The sequence below is a fragment of the Papaver somniferum genome, chromosome 7, assembly GCF_003573695.1.
Source record: "Papaver somniferum cultivar HN1 chromosome 7, ASM357369v1, whole genome shotgun sequence".
Classification (NCBI taxonomy): Eukaryota; Viridiplantae; Streptophyta; class Magnoliopsida; order Ranunculales; family Papaveraceae; genus Papaver; species Papaver somniferum.
Window position 1 is genome coordinate 230,317,522 of NC_039364.1, and position 15,602 is coordinate 230,333,123.

Genomic DNA, 15,602 nt, shown 5'->3' on the forward strand with positions numbered 1-15,602 from the left:
GAATTGCTTAAAAACAGTTTTTGTTTGCGTTCTTTGTGAGTTGTTTATGATTTATGTAGTGGGTTTTTCATGGATGGTGGATTTCTGATTTGTGAGTTGTTTGTATTTGCAAGGATTGTTGACATGAAAGGAGGTGAATTGTGACTCAACTTTGCAGTTCGCAAGTTTCGCCTCTGTTAGAATCAGCAACAATACTCTAGCAGACGATGTTCCACCTACATTAGGGAATTCTCAAAAGCTGACGTCGATCTGTAGACCTTAGTTCTAACCAACATACTTGTTCTATTCCAGAAGCTTATTCACTTCCATGTCGTTGATAAATCTGAATCTCTCAGGAAATCAGCTGAGGGATGGATTCCTTTTCATGGTTCTCATATGTTAGTTCTACCGTCTTTTTCATTTTAGAATCCTTAGATTTGTTGAAGAACTCTTTAGCAGGTGTTTTCATTTCAGATATATGTAATTTAGGGATATAAACAAAGTCTCTCGGTGGAAATATGAATACAAGTAGGGATGAACATGATTTCGGTTTTCCGCCGGAACCGGACCTAACTAATCCGATTAGGAAGAAACCGAACCAAACCATTTACTAACGGATTGGTTATGGTAAAAAAAATTGGAAACCGACATTACTGGTTCGGTTTTGGTTTGACCTGAAAAGCGAACCAAAAACCAATGGAAAACCGATAAGTATAGGTCGTTGACTAAAATCAGATAGATTTAATCTACCCCGTCCATCTCACTCTTTGTAAACCTAAGTTCTACCCTTACCCCTGACGAGTTCATTTTTACTCTTCTTCTTTTCTTCGTCTCCAGTTGGCATTCGCCAGAATCTTCATCTGAGTTATGAATTTGGAGCATGCAGAACTTGGAGTTTATGTATTTTGAATCTGTAATGTTTATGTTTTGAATTATGCTTATAAACTTGAGTTATGAACTACGCTTGTGTGTTAATTACATTTTGCAGGTAGGTTCAAAAAATTCCACTGTTATCTTTTTAAAAGATTTGAAGTATCAGTTTCAGAAAACTGACATACAATCGTTTTCCATTAACCCAATGGAACAAACCGAAACCGGCTAAAACCATTTAGAAACCGAACCAATAGTTAATGGATTGGTTTGGTTTAGATTTTGAGAAACCAATAGTATTGGTTTCGGTTTTGGTTTGGCTGGAAACCGAACCAAAACCGACCATGAACAACCCTAAATACAAGGGCATTTTAGGACGTGGGTATAAAAATTGGTTATTAAAGTTGGGTGAAATAACCAAACAGTCCATTTGAAAAATATTGTTTTGATTCATGTCCATACAAACAATATCAAAATGTACAAGTCTTTTTCATCCAGGAATTGTTGATTTTGGTTTTTTTTAACCAATTTTATGAATTGAAAAACACCTCTTATTTTCTTAAGGGTAGGCCCAAGGGCTCTTAATCTTGAACGATTTTTTGGGGACCATGGTTTTTTTGGGGGGACCATGGTTTTATTTTGGGTAAAGGCATTAGAAGTAATTTTAGGTCACCCCATATCTAGTTATTTATTTAATACCTAATCTACCCTCTTAATTAATTTTAGGTTATGATTAGTAAATGATTTAGTTAAAAACAATTAGTGAGATTAAATTAAAAGATGGATTTATTATTAGTTGAGTAGAATTATTGAGAGAGTAGAGTTAGAGAAGATGAAGGAGAAAAACATGGAAAATAATTTTTTTTCCAATTCACTAAGTTTGAGTATTCAAATGATGAAAACTCATCTGATTCTTCATCTCCATCCTCTCCTAGAATATTTGTTAATCTTCAAAATGATCTGAATTTGAACTGGATTTTGAACAGTTCGGTTACTTTATATGAAGAACAAGTAACCGAACTCATCTGAAGTTGTAGTTCGGTTGCCCCGTGAGATGAACAAGTAACCGAACTCATCTGAAAGTGTAGTTCGGTTACTTGTTCCAAACACGCAGGTTACCGAACTCTCAAATAATAGAATTTCTAGGAGTTACGGCGTTATGTTCGGTTGGTTCTCAACTAACCGAACTTTGGTGTACAAAGTTCGGTTGGTTCGCAAACTGCATGCACTTTTGATCTAACTGAACTTTACGTAATATAAGAGTATATAAGTTTACAAAGTTCGGTTCTTTCGCAAACTTGAACCTAACAGCTAACCAACCGAACTCTGAGTTCGGTTTCTGCGATAAAATTGTGAAGTTACCGAACTTAACAAACAAAAAAAATGTGAAGTTCCAGCGTCTATTGGCTAAGTTCGGTTACTTTGTAGTTATAAAAGTTTTTGCGAACAAACCGAACTCTATTGGCTATGTTCGGTTATTTTGGAACTCAACATAGTGGCCACAACAACACAGTTCAGTTAGACTGGATTTGTTTTTTTCGGTTCTACGGGTGGAGTTCGGTTACTTTGGAGTTTTAAAATTTTTTGCGAAACAACCGAACAAAGAGTTCGGTGACTTAGTTTTAAATCCAATAAAACCGAATTGTTCTTCGTGTTCTTCATTTTCAAGAAGTTCGATTAGTAAACTAGGGTTTTTTGGAAAATCGGCCTAACCGAACATGGCTCTGTAACTCCTATTAAAACCCTATTTTGATGATTTCTATTCGATTGAAGCAATCAAAATCAAATTAAAGTGAAGGGTTTGTTGGAAAATACCTCTGGAGTGGTCTCATGGCAGAATCAGGTTGCGGCTGGCGTCTTTTATACTCGATAAAATTATTATGTAATCGAACTTAATTGTGATTGCATTGATGTTGTTACATTTCTTAAATAGGCGGTGGCGGTGGTGGTGGGAGGAGGTGGTAGTGGTAATCGGTGGTTGGTGGTGGTGATAATCGGAGGTGGTGGTGGTGGTAATCGGCGGTGGTGGGTGGTGGTGGTAATCGGTGGTTGGTGGTGGTGATAATTGGAGGTGGTGGTGGTAATCGGCGGTGGTGAGAGGAGGTGGTGGTTATATATATAGGTGGTTATTAGGTTGGTTTTAAATTAAATTAGGTTAAGGATAGGTCAGTCATTTCAACGTTTTAGGACTCCCCTTATCACTATAGGGAATGTGGCCTAATAAAACCATGCTCCCCTCAAAAAAACCATGGTCCCTAAAAAATCATTCTTAATCTTGGACCCCTTACAGTTGCCTAGGCATATTCTTTTTGCTTGGGCTGGTCTTGTATCAGCTAAACACGTGTCGGGACAGAAGAGTAGTCACAGTGTAACTTAAACTATCCTGTAAATTTTGATCTCAGAAAAGGAGGAGGAGAGAATGCTATTATTAGGGTTTTCAAAGTTTGTATATTGGAGTTAACAGGTATGTATCTATCTCTCTTCCTTCTCCATGTTTGATTAAGGGTTTGGTTGATCTTGTTTGTTCTTTGTTTACTTAAAATCAAATTTAGATTTTTGAGTTTTGTCTTCTTTTAAACTTTTTATTTACTTTTGATGGTTTTGGTTGAAATTTAACTGCGAGGATTCATTCATGAATAAAATGAGTTCAATTTTGCTTGTATGTATGTATCCTCATTTGTTTATATAAGAAACTTTAGGAGAAAAAATAAAATAAATAGCCAGGAAACCTTACTCACCTCAGTTGCGGCAAAAATTTGATGTTGGGATGGGGTTTGCTGGTGTCATGTGGAAATAATCTCCTTTAGGTGATTTGGTATTTCTAGAAATTAGGGGATCGAAAACAACGGGGAGTGCATATAATGCGCCTTACATCATCCATCCTAACTTCGAGATATGATGCAATAAAATTAGTTGCCTAACTGACGTGCACTTGGCTTATACCTTACATTGCACACACTTGATGTCACTGAGAGCTACAGGAAATATTCAATTGATGAAAACGATTGTTTGGTTTCCTGTCCGAATATAATTTCCTTTTTCAAAAGTTGAATAAAGAAAAGGATGAGGTTCACCGATTTTACCTGTGATTTCTTAAGCCTACATTGTATCAAATTATTCAAACATCAAGTCTGACACCATCTATCGCCGTGCACATAAATCTGGCTTTTGATGAATTCTATTATGTACATGTTTTTTCCTGGAAATTCCATTTGCGATTCAATAGCACTATACAAAGTCTGATAGTCCAATGGCCCAATTTCGCAGGTTCTTGAAATTTCCGACAACTTAAATTGTCATCTAACTTTTAATCATTCTGTAATTGTATTTTAAGATTTAATCGTGCTAGTAGAAATAAAAACTTGAGACGAAGTTACTAGACAACGATCGTACTAAAAAGCAATCTTATTCACCATCAGGTACTTAGGACTCTCTCTACACAAGCACGCGAATGAACCAGGTATGCATAACCACCGGATCTAAGGGCAATCTTCCTCTTTTCTGCCAAATTAATTAATCTTATGGTTTAGGCGAATTTATTTATAAAAATCCAACTGGGGATCTTTAATTTATTTTTTTGGTGCTGAATTAGGGGTTTGTACAATGTCTTAGTTAGAACAAGATAATGGCAATAAGAATGGTCGCAAGTCATGTATCTCAGAGGGTCTTGAGAACATGAGGAGGAACTGGAAGCGTGAGAAACGTTTTCTGGTCTGCTAACCCTAATTCGGTATGTCAAACTTTCTCTTGTTTGATTTCGTTTTTGAGTCAGAGGCTTTTAATGTTGTAAACTGTTGCATGAAGTTTGATAATCTGTTCATTGTTTATCATTTGCAGTATCAAGCTAGGGCCGAAAGACTTCTGAAAACTGAAGCTTAAACTATCAAGGAAGGCGACCCTCAGATTATCAAGGAATTTATGAAATTCAAAAAGATATACGAGTATGACGAGGTATATGCTTCTCTTATATATCCTTTTTTGCTGGTTTTCAGTGTGATTGTAACATTTACGGTCGAAAGAAAAAGAGTGATTTTGACAAATGAAAGTTTCAAATAGTAGCTTCACCATATGTATTATCTTGTGGATCATTTCATGTTGAACACTAGCACTTACTAAGTCATGATTAAATCATGTCTTTCTTCAGAAACTTCATGTCGAGTCTCATGCAAATATCCTTGCAGCTAGTAAGTCGACGGGAATTACGGTAGCCATTGCAATTGCAGCTGTAACTTATTATTTTTCTATAAGGCGACCGAAACCACGAATTGAAGAAAGGGCAAGTCCACCGTCCACCCCTCACCCCCACCCCATATTATTTCTGTTCTTATTTTTCTGTTCTGAAATTGCTCTTGTTTGTTACTGTTTTAAGAGCAAGTCTTGTGGTGGAAGAGTTCAATCTTCCACGCCACCTCAGCATTTGGAATTGTGGATGGAAGTGCAAGTGTAGTGGTGGAATAGTGAAAAAATTCTTAATAGCACAAAAATAACGCTATTAAGAATAGCACAAAAAAAAACGCTATTTTTAATAGCACTCAGTGCTATTAAGAATAGTTTTTTTTTCCCAACCGTTAGATTTCAACAACTCATTTTAAATTTACGGATAAGAAAAAACGCTATTCTTAATAGCACTAAGTGCTATTAAGAATAATGTTTCTTGTCTTCTACTGCGGTATTCTGATTAGCGTTTCTTGTCTTCTACTGCGCTATTATGATTAGCGTTTTCATGGATTCCACGGACCCTTCCATCAATTCATGAAACCCTGCTTGGATTTTCTGTGGAAGATCCCAACTTGGAAGCTACTAGACTTGACATTCCCTGGTTTTTCCACACTTGGAATAGGTTGGATTCTACCATAAGACTTGCTCTAATAATGCATTTTTTTTGTTCTTGCTGCAGAAGCTCACAAGGTTTTTACAGAGACGAGCCAATTCCTAAGTGATGTGGTTGAGGTTGGAGGACCTGGTTCTGAGTTCAGCCTAAAGTTCCATCTGCTAATTTACACAAGTTACTTATGTTAGACTAATTAATACAATTGGATAAAACCACTAGTAAAATTTGTTAACCTTATGTCAGTATGTTTTGATTCTATCTTCTATGGGCAATGCAGTGCGCTAAGTTATGTTAGCTATTTAGACCCACAAATACAGTCAGCATTTTTGTGAAACCTCTTGGTAATGTTTCTAGCCATGTCATTAAGTTTTAATGTTGGGAATTGCTCAGCATTTATCCGTTGTCCTCCCCTCAGTCTTCAGCTGTAATTTTTATTTTTATTTTTATGTTCCTTCTATTGTTGCTAATCATTTTGGTTAGTTGTATTAGCTGTGTTTGTAAACTTGCTGGGTAGACAGATTAAGCAGTGTGTTAATAAACTGACATCTGTTAATAGTAGATTTGTGTGGCTAAATCTGCTTAGCTTATATTGCCACAATTAACGGGTGTTTACCTCAGCTAGGAGAGGGTATGTACATGCACAATTGAACCTTGGCTCTCTAATATATATCTTTTTCTTTTTCTTTTTTAATAGGAAAGATGAAGGAAACTTAAAAGTTTAAACAGAGACCATCCATTGTTTTTCCCTTATAAGAGAAAATCAAATCCATTGCCATTCGACTCATTACTCTTCTGCCACATTTGGCAAAAAAATCAGCAATTACTAAAAAATCAGCAATTATTAGCTCCCTTGGTACATACCCATGAGTTAAAAGAATCACGAACCTATAATTACTAATCACGAACCATCCATTTTTTTCCCTTATAAGAGAAAATCAAATCCATTGCAATTCATTGTCATTCGACTCATTACTCTTCTGCCACATTTGGCTAAAAAAGCAGCAATTTCATTTAGCTCCCTTGGTAAATACCCATGAGTTAAAAGAATCACGAACCTATAATTACTAATGACATTATTGTATGCAAATTGCTCCTCACATGTTCCTGCATCGTTAAAAGCTTTGTCTATAGCTCATAGTTTTGGTTGGGGAAAATTAGACGCAGGCTCAAAAAAAAAAAAAAATTTTATTATCAGGCCCACAATTAATTTTAGGTACCGTGATACCCAAAATTATTCAAAATTACTCAGAATCAATACATAATTCGTTATGCATACTATTTTTTCACGGATAACTCTTTATGCATATTATTTTTTTCAGGGGTATAATTCGCAACGCAACTTGGACATAACATATCTAAAAACTGCGCCTTGGAATTTTACAAATTTTATATCGTTGGAAATCTTTTAAAGAGAGCTACGCAACGAGTAAAAGCAACAATATCAAATTTTTGTTTTTCACAAAAAAATCGGAGGTGATCATCATTTTAGGCAAAATTTTCGAAAATTTGATACATAACCATTATGCAGCTACCAAAAAAGATGCATAACACATTCTGCAGACACATAACGAATTACACAACCATTTTCTCGACTGCATAATAAATTATGCATCTGCATAACAAAGTTATGCATCTATAACAAGTTATGTAGCCATTGTTTTGGTTGATTTTAGTGCGTACATAAAAAATTGATGCATAAATGCATTATGCATCCATATTTACGGATGCATATCAGGTTATGCATCCATTTTCTCGATGCGTAAAAGATTGTGCAACAATTTTCTCGATGCATAATGCATTATGCAGCCATATTTTCGGATGCATAACAGGTTATGCGTCCATTTTCACGACTGCATACCATGTTATGTAGATATTGTCGTAGGCGCATGATAAGTTATGCAACCTTATTTTTTGTTGGTTTCAATACTAACAAAAAAATAGCTGCATAACGTGTTATGCTACCGTTTTCTGGACTGCATAACAAGTAATGTAACAAATTTTGTAGATGCATAATAGGTCATGCCTCCATTTTCACAACTGCATAACATGTTATGCAGTCATTTTCTCGACTGCATGACAGGTTATGCAATATAAAATTGTTCTTGCCCAAAGGTTAATAGACAAGGTCAATAGGATTTACATTAGCTTTATATGAAACAGATTCAAATATGGACCGACACATGAATTCTAAGATTCATAATGTTTAATACACTTCCTCCCAATGGATGACCGTATTGCAGCTTATAAGCCTACTGTCAGTGTGTGGCTATTCCAGTTCCAAGATAGAGATGCTTTCACAGAACCGCAAAACAGCCATCATAGCCATCAACTCTATCTCATGTGAATTTCAACATGTTAAATAGCCTATACATGAACAAACCAAATCTTTCCCCATAGTTTTTACAGTATTAAACTCATATGCTTTAATTTTTCTATCTATCTTATTTGCGTAAAACCATACACATGTTCTCATATTGAATCAGTTCAATCCATATACAATAACACTTACATGATTGACCTAATCCAACATCTCTACACAAAATTTTCTAAACATCCTCACTATGCAGTGGCGCAAGTAGGTCATAGTGGCAACTGCCGCAATCTCAATTAAACCCACAAACCAATTTTAAAGAAAGAAATACCTTTTGATTAAGTGATGGAGGTGTTTCTGAAGAAGAAGGTAATCTCATTTTCCAAAGCAAGTGATTTCTATCTTCTTGAATTCTTTTCAGACATTTCTCTCTAAGCTGTAAATGAAAATTAAACAGAAACCCATTATTAATTCATCGGTTTTACGAACAAAATCAACAAAATTGAAGGGAACCGATAGAAAACAAAAAGAGCGAATTTAGGAAAATTAGGTTAAAAATGGATGCGGAGAATGATGAGAAATACCTTTTGTTTCCAATTGTGTTGATTGGATTCAATATGAGTTCATGTATGTCGATGGTCTCCGATTCCTTCCATAAAATTGTGTTTGCAAGCTCTGAATTTTTGTTGGTTGCCATGAAAGAAAAAACGAGGAAGAATAAGTAAAGAAACAATTTTAGAAAATTTCTGTGTGGGAGAAATTTTCACCGCGGAAATGGGTGCGTGCCTGAACTTTTGGGACGGTGGGTTTCACAGTGGCCAAAATCTGAAAAATGGGTCTCCCTGTAGTTTTCACTTTTGGTTTCTTTAAGAAAAGAAGCGTTAAAATTTATTTTAGTGAAACTTGGCTCGTGAAAAGTCCATTGGTCGTCATTTATAGTGTCGAAGTATACCCACTAGAATTTTGCTTGCTTGTAACTCTCACCTGGATTTATTTAAAATTCTTGGAAAATTTATACCTAATAGTGCCATATATAATTTCGGAACTTGAATGAAGTTTGTAAAATTCTTGGAGCCTACCTTGATCTGTTTTTTTGTTTTATAATTTGGTGTTGAAATTATTTACTATAATGATTAAGACCTAAGTCTTGAACAACGGTTATATTTTTATTTGAAAACAAAGATGTGTTTTGTATCCGGCAACTTTAAAATCATGTGAAATCAACAATTAGATATTCCTGAATAAATTTTCTAAGTTTCAGCTGAGGTAAAAATGTCAACATGAAATCGTTATTTATTAGTTAAAACCTAAATAAATTTGTTTCAGCTGAGGTAGAAATGTCAACATGAACATAAATTAAATTAGCCCAATTAAATTATTTAACGAGCTTAAGCTTATTAGCTGGACTTCGACTATGATATTGATGTTTGGGAAAGAATTACTTGTCAGCTTAAGCTTATTATCCCAAATAAATTACTTAATCAGGCTTTTGGGCATTGAGTTTGGGCCAAAATTCGGGCTCAAAAATTGGGGTATTACGTTGTTCCTCACAGGCGATCAAAGCAAACTTCTCCGCATATATGGATTTTTCAGCATCTGTAGTTATTTGGCTTAGTTTGTTTCTTCTTCCACATATTCTTGTTTTTCACTTTTGGATTATCATGAAAGGGATCACTTTTAGAACCTTTGAGATATATCTCCATCTTTCCCTGGAGATTTTCAACATCCAAAATCATGGACTTTCCTTTTCCATTTTCATGGAATCCTCTTGACACTCAATGCACCGTTGATTTTCTTTGGTACCCACATCTGAGTGCGTTTAGGAAAAACTTGAACCTTCCTCCAATTTTTTTCAAGATTTATCGGAAGAGAATTGGATTGACTATTCTTTTGCAAGTTAGTCTTTCTCCAATTGGGAGCATCGGATCTTGTATTGCCTTTTTCAAAGTTTTTTTTTCTATGATCTGACGATTATGAAAGGGATTAATATGACGTTCATAGGAAAATTTAGGATTATCACAACATTGATTCCTCTGCCTTAAGGTTGGAAGTTTTCAACCCATAATATCAAGGGGATTAACCTTGATATAAGATCTAGGTTTGATTATTTTTTGTGAAGTCCAAACAAGAACATCGTGAAGTTTCCCATTCCTTATGCGAAAACGACAACCCCTTTGTAGGTGAATTTTATTTCCACGATAATAGAAAACATAAAGAATGTTCTTTACTTGGATGCGTGTGTGTTGGCTTTGGAGCTTGATAGACTTTGCTCTTTCAAACATTAACTGAAGGTGAAGGTACTTATGTTTTCCAATCAGTGGAAGCTATTGGTTGAGAAGAATCACTAATATTAACAAATTTTACCTCTTTGATAGTAATTGGAGCATTTATTCCCTTATAACCCAATCCTCGTGTATCACGATGATTTTTACTTGCTCCTAACATTAAGGTTAATTTGTTTGAGTTAGCACTGAACTTTTTCAAGTCCACTTCTAACGTCTTGATTTTATTGACAGTAATAGCTAGATCAGCCTCAAGGCATTTTTCTTGAGAGAGACAAGCACTTTCTCTGTCTTCATAACTCTCTGTTGGGAGTTAATCCTTGCTTCAGTTGTAGCAAGTGTGTCCTCCAACTTACAGAAATCTCAACGAAGATTATCACATTCAAGTGACTTTTTACATAGGTTTTCCTCACGATCATTAAGGATAGATTTGAAATAATACAGTTTACTATCATAACCTTTATAAATTCTTCAAAATTTCAAGTTTTCTCGACAAAGGAGAATTAAAAAGAGTGAGGCAAGAAGTCATCATCTTTATCTTTGCCAATGGTTATAAAATCTCAATGTATCCTGAGATATCCTTATCTACATCTCTATCAATATCTGAGTCAGCTTCATCGGAAACTTTATCCAACTATTCACTCGAGGCGTTTTTATGAAGAATTTCAGATGATGATCTTGATGAGAGAGTCCCATCAGGTGTGAATTCTAAACTTTGAGCAAAAACATATTTTGTGTGTTTCATATTCAAAAACATGTCTATAGGTCAGATCATTACAAACACATACTTATAAGGTCTTTACAGTCTTTGATTGTTCTGATATCAATTGAAAATGAGAGAGTACCAAGTATACCACCAACTTTTTCATTCGGACCTATAAGACAAAACCTAATACTATCAACAAGTATACATTCAGAAAATATCCTTGTATATGATTACATATACAATTTATCTTTCTTGTACAATCAATAGTTTAGATCAAAGATCTGTAAACCTGATTGTGTACAAGAAATCTTGGACGATCTCAAAAATCAATGTTCAAGACCAACCTAGTATGCACTGAACAGTACCCGAACTGAATTCCAACAAGATTCTAATCTGTATTTTAAGATAAAAAATCACAAGAACAAGTTTTATAGGTTTATACAATCTTAGTTAAAAAAATTCTAGGTTGAATATCGAATCACTTGGTTTTATAATGTGGAAGTAAAAAGTAAATCTAAACACATAGATATTGTTAAAGAGGAAAACCGCACCTACAGAAAACCCCGGGGACCTCGTCTAGCTTTGGACACCAAACTGTATTAAGCCGCTACATACACTAGCCTACTATCATACTTCATACCGGAATGTTGTTGAAACCGAATAAATCCTCCAAGCAATTGTAGTCGTTCTCCTTACTTCAACCTAAGTGAAGGTTTTTATATTTTTTGCCTTTCACAAAACACATGTTATTTCCTTTTAGATGTGGATCAAGTTTTTGGAAATCTTATGTTTGTTTCGAGCAACTAATAGGTAAAAAGTAGATATCAAAACAAACTTGTAGAATTAAGGTTTAAACTCTTCAAAACTTGTAAGGATACCTATTTTAAAACAAGAGCAAATCTAGAGATATCTTGTAAAACTTTAAGGAATTTATGAGACACCTTATATGAAGTTTTATTTCTAATCTAGATTTCTACCAACTAGTGTCGGTATACAATCTTAGATTGAAATTTATCAAGTCTAGGATTTTTAATCAACAATCTTTGAATGACCTTATATCATAAGAGAAGAAACTTATGATAGACAAGGATTATTGAATTAACTGAGATACAAGTTCTGTAACTATCTAAGAAGATTATCACCAACTTGTGCTTTGCGATCTTTGAGCAAAGTCTTATTATCTCACTCTTGTTCTTGAAAAACAAAAGTAGTGGAAAACAACCTTATGAAGCATACACAAATTTTCCAAGGGATGTTTTGTGTAGCTTACATGAACCTTCTATTTATAGTGAATGGTAGCTTGAATCCTCAGCAAGTTCGTGAGCTATTTTACTTTTTCAAGACTCTTCTTATTTTGAGAATCTTTCTTAAGTTTTAACTCTAATATAAATAATTAAATAAATAATTACTTAGCATAAACTTTATTTTTTGCAATTGTCTTTTAATAAATAAGACAAATCACAATTTAACTTCGGAAGGAATTTAAAACATCACACACACTTTAGTATGGCAATCAATTATGTGTGGAAGAATAGTCATCTTGTTTAGAAGAGGAAACATCAAAAGCTTACTAAAAAAGGCATCTAGTCACGTTTTTGCGGTTTAGTCCATGAACTGTTGCATAAATCACTCATAGCTTCTTCGTTATAACTCGGAATTTAGTGATTCTTGGCTCGTTGAATTTGTACTTGCATTCACTACAACATTGAGACCTTTAAAGGGATAAAGGTCATTCTCAATAAAGTCTTGTCTCAAACATCCTCGAGTCTATACATAAATATAAATTTACCGTTATATGAATTGTTCCATAGAGTTGGCACTTGTTTCGATAGATTAGAAAGGTAGAATTAAACAGGAGTTCCAAATGAAATTAGTATCCACATACCTATATCGATGAAGTCCTCGTTGATGTCTTCGTTGTCGTTCAGTCCTCAATCTTCAAAGTTATTCGATGATTTCTGATACTCAACTACCGTACTCTAATCATAATCCGAGACTTAACTTTAGACTAGAAATCAAGACATAGTTTTGTGCAACTAACATCGATAAGCTTGATATATCGAAACTTGAGAGTTTGACTGAGCAGTGATCTAACACATATATCCTAAGATGGTTTATATAAAAGGATTTATTTGGATTTTATATTCATTTTTAATATTACTTCGATTATACAATACATTAACGATATGACTGGTTCTTACAGAAGGTGTGATCTCAAGGTTCAAAATATAAAGGTTAAGACCCGGGCGTGCGACGTGTTTTCAAGGAGTGGTTTAGAAAGAACAAGATGGAAACCAAGATCGGAAGGTCGTGGTTCCAGGATTAGTTCTACATAAAGTGTGTTCTCAAATCTTGTATAAAAAAATACTGGTTGTATATAGTTCAGCAAGGATGTGAAATGTGAAAACTACAGGGAGACCCATTCTCCCAGATTTTTTTCACTGTCAAACCCACGGACAGAAAAGTTCAGGCGCGCACCCATTTTCCCGTCAAAAATTCGTAGCAGACCCATAATTTATGAAATTCTGCTTCTCAGTTTTTAAAAGGCCAAACTACCCTTTTCTTCGAGCGATGAACAGAGAGAAGCGAGAAGAAAACAATGGTGAACTCCGATTCTTCGTTTTTAACATTTGGATTTTTTCCTTTGTCAAATCTTTTCCCAAATCCTTTTCTGAATAATCTTCTCAATAAAACTAGGGTTTCTGTTTCAAAATCTGCGGTTTAAATCTGGGGATTTTGGGTTTATGTTGTCTTTGATTATTCGAGAAGTAAAAAGAAATTAAAATTGAAGTTGAAAAGGGTAAGAAGTGTGTTGCAGTATTTCCATATCAACTGAATTGGAAATTTTCATACCTTATTTGTTTCCATGTTTTTGATCTCAATCGGAAATTTATGATTAGATTTGAATTAAAGATGTTATGCATAATGTCTTATGCATAACATCAGTTTTGTTTAGATGCATAAAACATTATGCATTATTTTCTTTTAGCTGCATAATGTCTTATGCATTACTTTTTCACTTTTCTGGTTATGCATCAGTTTTGTTTAGATGCATAAGACATTATGCATTATTTTGTTTTAGCTGCATAATGTCTTATGCATTACTTTTTTCATTTTTCTGGTTATGCATCAGTTTTGTTTAGATGCATAAGACATTATGCATTATTTCGTTTTAGCTGCATAATGTCTTATGCATTACTTTTTTTCACTTTTCTGGTTATGCATCAGTTTTTTTTAGATGCATAAGACATTATGCATTATTTTGTTTTAGCTGCATAATGTCTTATACATTACTTTTCTCACTTTTTCTGGTTATGCATCAGTTTTTTTAGATGCATAAGACATTATGCATTATTTTGTTTTAGCTGCATATTGTCTTATGCATTACTTTTTTCACTTTTCTGATTTATGGATTTTTATGCACGTGCATAATGTCTTCTGCATCATTTTGTTTAGTGCATAAGACAATATAAGGGAAAATTTAGCTGCATAACTTTTTTTTTCTGTTTCTTCTACTTGATTTTTTTCTTCTTCGTCTGTTTCATCCATTTTTGTTGAAATGTATTCTAGGGTTTAGTCAAAAATGATTTACTTCTTTGAATCATCGATTTTAAATGATTTATTTCTTTAAATGATGGAGAAAAAATCTTTGCAGATCCGTTACAGAGATTAATGGAGGAATAGGGAAAGAAATCGGCGGAGAAGAAAAAAAATTATGCCCAAAAACGATGAAGAGTAATAGAGTCTTTCAGTACGTTTTAAATATTTTTAAATAATTATTGGTGCGACTGTATCAGAAATTAATTGTGGGCCTGGCGGTAAGAATTTTTCTTTTTTTAGGCCTGCGCCTAAGTTCCCCATGTGAAATATGCACTAAAAGTGGTTTTTACAGAGGTGTGAGCCCAAGGCCCAAAAAGAACCTGATTAAGATCAGGTCGCGAAGGATGTGAGACGAGTCCGCAAGGAATGATCTTATACAAGGCGTGAGATCATGATTCAAATAGAACTGGTTGGGACCAGTCTATAAACGTGTGAGACATTAGTGTTAAGACTGGTTTCACAAAAGGTGTGGGCCCAAGGCAATACAACACTAATTGAAACCAGCACTAGGAAGGAGTCCAACTTTGCGCACCCTTTAAAATCGGGGGTGCACATTCCTTCCCTCTCTATTGGATGGATTTTAGGCACAAAACCAGATTTATTTTTATAAAACCGACTATTAATTCTCTCCCTCTCTCCTCTTCTCTTTCCGCTCGTCTTCTCTCTCTGCTATTATTTTGTAAAAATCAAGTGTTTATGAATTCACTCCATTGTATTAGCAGATGATCAACTTCCTGTAAATTATATTTGACTAATGAGATTCCGTGTTCTGATCAAAAAAAAGGAAGAAAACATGATCATAACAACTAGTCCCTCCAAACTTACGTTAAAACATAGATTTATAAAATTATTTTGGGTTTTTTTTTTATTTTTTCTTCGGATCTATGAAGAAAATTATAGGATTTAATTTTAGGGGAAAAAAGATTCTTGAGATAACAAAGATTTTTTGTAAGGTTGATTTGAATTAGAAATTTTCAATTGAGCATAAAATCTAATCAGTTGAGTATACGGTGATCCAAAGAA

General features: G+C 34.3%; 1 long non-coding RNA gene across 3 annotated transcripts; it reads left to right on the forward strand.

Moving 5' to 3' along the window:
• Window positions 1–3,215: 3,215 nt before the first annotated feature.
• Window positions 3,216–6,216, forward strand: LOC113293460. 3 transcript variants are annotated; one of them, XR_003332320.1, is made up of 5 exons: window positions 3,216–3,313; window positions 4,269–4,309; window positions 4,442–4,579; window positions 4,687–4,800; window positions 5,747–6,216. It is a non-coding gene; the product is annotated as an uncharacterized LOC113293460 (long non-coding RNA). The 3 variants fall into 3 exon arrangements; XR_003332319.1 differs by lacking the exon at window positions 3,216–3,313 and adding an exon at window positions 3,924–4,116; XR_003332321.1 differs by lacking the exons at window positions 3,216–3,313; window positions 5,747–6,216 and adding exons at window positions 3,924–4,116; window positions 4,994–5,660.
• Window positions 6,217–15,602: the final 9,386 nt, after the last annotated feature.